The 5,550-nt window shown below is 36.5% G+C and overlaps 1 pseudogene; it reads left to right on the forward strand.

Moving 5' to 3' along the window:
- The first annotated feature begins 1,741 nt into the window (after window positions 1-1,741).
- LOC149397648 (uncharacterized) lies at window positions 1,742-2,865 on the forward strand (annotated as a pseudogene).
- Window positions 2,866-5,550: the final 2,685 nt, after the last annotated feature.

The raw sequence follows: 5,550 nt of genomic DNA on the forward strand, positions 1-5,550 counted from the left end.
TACCTTCGGAAGATACCTAGAAGAACTATAGAGTCTTCAACTCTCAATGCCCCATAACCAGACATCATAGGTTCTCCTAACAATCGTACTGAGGTCAATAGTCCTTTGACCCTTAGATTGCAAATATATCGTTTTATGCAAACTACAAAGAGTTTGTTCATGCAAATCTACATTTGTCTCTTCGTAAGTTGTTAAGTTTGTTTATGGACTAAAAGACTAAGGTTTAATCATAAAGCTTCAAACAAAGAAAGAATGAATGAACGTTTCAACTTTATTATTAAATGAATAAGCAATTACAAGCAAGAGTCTTCGTAAGACTATATGACATCAAATGTACATAAATAGACACTACTACTCTTCTTGTGGGCACGATTGACAACAACTATAATAATAATTTTGAGAACGAGAATGTGACCCCGAATGAAGAACACGATAATGATATAGGTTCCATTTGTTTTGACGAGGATGATCCGGCGAATTGGAAGCAAATAAATCAAAGTCTTATCGATTTTCTTCTTGAAAAAGGTCCTAAAAGAAACATTGATATGCGATTTCCTAAAGATGAGACTGATAGAAGTTTCTCTTCAAGTCATTATTGACGAGTTTTACCGAATGGAGAGAGACAAGACATGAGGTGGTTGGTCTATTCAGCTTCAGTCGATAAAGTATTTTTGCTTTTGCTGTAAGTTATTTGCAACGAATTGTCATAATGTAGGCCTCTTAGGTGATGGAGGTTTAAATGATTGGCATAATATTTCTGCACGAGTTTATAGCCACGAGAGAAGTAAGCTACACGTTGACGCTATGTCTAATTGGGTGATTTGGAAAAAAGGCTTAAACAAGTGTCAACCATTGATTCGAGTTTACAAGAACATATCAACAAAGAAAAGGAGCATTGGAAACAGGTTCTACAAAGGATACTTGATGTTGTAAAAAGGCTTGGGAGAAATAATTTGGCATTTCGCGGGTATAATGAAAAAATATATGAAGAGAGGAATGGGCTTTTTCTACAGATGATAGAATCGCTTGCAGAGTTTGATCCCACGATGCAAGAACATGTTCGCCGTATCTCGAAAAAGGAAAATAATTATCATTATTTGAGCCATAAAATTCAAAATGAATCGATTCAATTGATGGCAAACGAGGTGAAACTCTCAATTGTTCCTACAATCAAAGAAGCAAAATATTTTTCGGTTATAATTGATTGTACGCCGGATGTTAGCAATGAAGAACAAATGTCTCTAGTAGTGAGGTGTGTGAATATTTCCAAAAATCCAATTGTAGTTGAAGAGTTTTTTATAGAGTTCATAAAGGTAGATGACACTTCAGGGCTTGGACTCTTTAATGAACTTTTTCATGTTTTGGAGGCTCTTCATCGTAATGTTGATGACATAAGAGGGCAGAGATATGATAACGGTGCTAACATGAAAGGAAAAAATAAAAGTGTACCAAGTAGAATGCTTGAAAAGAATCCTAGAGCATTTTATTCACCTTGTGCTTGTCATTCTCTAAATCTTATGCTTTGTGATATGGCTAATTATTGTCCCAAAGCTGTGTCATTTTTCGGTGTCATACAACGAATATACACATTATTCTTAGCTTCTACGAAGAGAGATGGAAAGTCTTTAATAATCATGTGAAAGGTCTCACTGTCAAGCCATTGTCGGAAACACATTGGGAAAGTCGCATTGATAGCGTTAAAGCAATAAGATACTAAGCCCCGCAGATAAAAGAAGCTTTAATGTTTTTGGAAAATAGTAATGAAGATTCCAAGACAAAAAGTGATGATGAGACTTTAGACGTATACACTATCCAGAATTATGAGTTCTTGTTGGCATTAATTATTTGGCATGATCTGTTATTTGTTGTTAACAACGTGAGCAAATTTCTCCAAGCTAAAGATATGCAAATGGATGTTGCCATCAAAGAATTAGAAAGTCTACTTGGCTTTTTGAAGCAATACAGGGAAATTAGATATGATCAAGCTAAATTACAAGCTACAACGATAGCAATTGAGATGGATATGGAGCCCGTGTTCATTGAAAAACGAAGAGTACAAAGGAAAAGACAATTTGATGACAACGCTAGTGACGTGCTCTCACAATCCGAGGAAGAGCCCTTCAAAATTAACTATTTTTTCTACATTGTTGATCAAGCTATATCGTCATTCCATAGCAGGTTAGATTATTTAATCTTACTATTCAACAATTACTATATCAACAAATATTTTTGTTCATAATTTATTGTCATAATTATCTTTGTCAATAGGTTTGTACAGTTTTAGGATTTTGAAAAACAGTTCGGGCTTTTATTTGATTTGAAGAAATTAAAAGTCGCCGATAAACACACTTTAAAGAGTTTCTGCGACAATCTTGCATCATCGATGGAGCATAATGAGATTTCAGATTTAGACAATAATGATCTCTTCAAGGAACTGGAAATGTTGAGCCATAGTGTCCCGGAAGATATAAACAAAGTAATCAATGTTTTGAATTACATTAAGGACTTGGATTGCATTTATCCAAATGCGTGGATCGCTTACAGAATTATGCTAACTTTACCGGTCACGGTTGCCCATGCAGAAAGAAGCTTCTCAAAGTTAAAAGTATCAAGTCTTATCTTCGTTCAACTATGTCGCAAGAAAGATTGAGCGGTTTAGCTATTCTGTCTATTGAAAAAGATATGGTCGAGAAACTTGATTGTACGAATTTGATTAGTACTTTTGCATCTAGAAGTGCTAGGCGTGTTATGTTTTGATGAATGAAAAACTTTATTATAATTTTTTGTTTTATATTTAATTTTTTATTGTTATCAAAAGGCCCCAAAATGTTTATTCGCCTAGGGCCCCGGATGAGTTCGGGCCGGCCTTGCAGATAGAAGATCTTTGTCAATATATTACTTTTCTAATGGGAGTTAAATATTATCTGTATCATAGGCAAAATACGAAAATGAGCCATTCCTTCTCGCAGCATAACTTGAAGGGTTTCATCATAAATGGAAAATCAAGAGAAAAAAAAATTGACTAAAAACCTCGGAATTTCGATTAAACTATCATAGCATATGGCACACAAAAATTAAGTTGAAAGAAGAAAGCGATAAACATTACTATTGATCATGATGATGAAAATGGCATGCAAAAAAAGGAGGGGTTGATTTCAGAGGAACCAGGGCCAAAGGATAAAGAAGATCGTCTTTTCCGTACCACCAATAAAAGCATATACCATGAAGCATGAACACTTAATTAATACCCACAAGCACTGCAACTTTTCTCTTGCCCTATCATAACAAAACAATCCAAAAGATAATATAAATAATTAAATTAAAAAAAAGTTTCGGAGAAGAAATCACCAAATAACCAATTACACTTGAAAGGAAACAAAACGAGAATCTTCATCGTTACCTTCAGAACCGTTTGTTTTCTCACAATGTCGTTCGTTTTGAACATCACCGCGGCGATCCAAATCACAATGGAAAAGCATGAAAAAGCCAATTGGAGTGAAATCACCGAAATTAAGGTCATCCAAATTGGGTCGAAGAGAAATTTAGAGAAAACTTGACCTTGGTAATGTTGGCGGAGAAACACCATAAGAAGAAGCAGAGTAAAAGGCAAAATCTGCTCAAACCACCGCGCAAAATGTCGGATATCCTATCTTTGGTATCAAGACTGACTAACTTGTTCCACCGCCGCCGGAGTCTTTAGCGACTCCGTCCCCGGCGATGAAAGATCAGACACTAGTTTCAAAAATAGCAAGGACTGAATCTGTGAATCAGATATTAGTTTCTGATAAAACTCCCACAAATTATTTTTTCTCTTCTGCGAGATGAGTCTCCCACAACATTTTAGATAAAATACGAACAAAGTTGGTGTCACAGAATTGAAATAGAAATTGAGTTAAATTTCACCCATGACATAAAAGAAGTAGACACATGAATGTTCTATGCTGGAAAGCTTCTCAAAATTTCATCTAGCTCTCCTCTATTTCTATCGTTCATGTATTTATTTTTCATATGAAAGTTAGCTGAATCTCAAATGAAATCTAGGTAGAACCAACGAAACCAGAGGATCCCTCCGATAAAACTCACAAATCTTGAGGATCCCTCCTGTAGAACCCACAAAACCGATGGACCCCTCCGGTAAAATCCCCAAAATCAGAGGATCCCGCCTGTAGAAACCACAAAACCGGAAGACCCCTCAGGTAATATCACCAAAACCGAAGGATCCCTCCGGTAGAACCCACAAAACCGGAGGATACCTCCGATAAAACCCACAAAACTAGAAGATCCCTCCGACCAAGTGTACATGACTTTACACACTCAAAATCCTATAAATACCCCCTTATTTTTCACCAAAAGGAAGAGAAAATTTTGGAAGAAAAACAAAAGCTCTCAAAACTCACAAAAGCTCCCAAAGCACTCAAAAGATCAGAAAATACCAAGAAAAATAAAAGACAAAGATTGAGAGAAGAGATGAAAGAATCAAGACCAAGATAAGAGAACAAAGAAAAGATGAAGAACACAAAGAACACGAAGAACGTAAAGAACACGGAGGTCGACTATTGGCGAAGTGACGAGGAGCCGAAAACCACTTTCCGGTGAGGCAAAGATGAAGAGAATAGAAGAACTTCACAACGCTTAACCTACGTGCGGTCGTAGGCTCCGCCACTAGATCGAACCACGGACGGTTCTGAATGCTAATCCAAAAACGGGATTAACATTTTGGCACTAGAAGGAGGGGTATTTGAAAAAAACCACGAGTTCTCCACTGGCATATCCACCTGTTGGAATTGATCTAGGGTTAAGAAAAGATTTAACGCTTCAAACAAGCAGCGGAAAATAAAAATTTTATTTTAAACAAGTAAACCGATTTTACTAACCTAGACAAAGAGCAAGGACACGTTTATATTTAAATTAAAACTATTAAAGTACATTACTCGTTTACTAACCTTTGTGAAGCTTGAACGTTGAGAAGTCTTAGGAAGGTTGAAACGTTCGTCTCCCCATGCAGCTCGTCTTTCTTCGTTCTTCGAGAACTCGAGTAACCACGAAAGTTTCTATCACAAAAATCACTCGAGATTAGAACGAATTAGTGTGTGGGCACTTTTAAACACGACGACTCAAGAACAAGTCTAAGAGTCGAAGAGCTAAAACACTAGGTCAAATGTGGACCTAGGTGCCAAAGCAAAAACGAAAAGAACTAGAGAGAGAGAGGGAGAGGGGGAGGCCAATCTAGAGAGAGAAGCTCTCAATCTCTAAAACTTTGGAATGAATAAACAATGAGAATGAGGGCCCTATTTACAGGAGAGGAATTTCCTTCAACAAGGTAGTTTCCTCTTCTATAGAATATCACATTTTATTAGCAAAATTTTGCTCCTTCCTTCCTCATTCACACAGCCAAGAGAGCTTCTAGAAGCCCTTGGATTTGTTTCCTATTTTGCTTCCCTTCTTGCTTTGGCTGAAATTCCTCTTTCCTTGAAGAGGAAATTTGTTTCCTCTTTTTCTATTGGCAAATATATTCATACATCAATGCACAAAATAATCTCTCTTTGTCTA

This window comes from Urtica dioica, chromosome 5 (genome assembly GCF_054948205.1).
Source record: "Urtica dioica subsp. dioica isolate 48M chromosome 5, U.dioica_male_clone48M_v1_H2, whole genome shotgun sequence".
Classification (NCBI taxonomy): domain Eukaryota; kingdom Viridiplantae; phylum Streptophyta; class Magnoliopsida; order Rosales; family Urticaceae; genus Urtica; species Urtica dioica.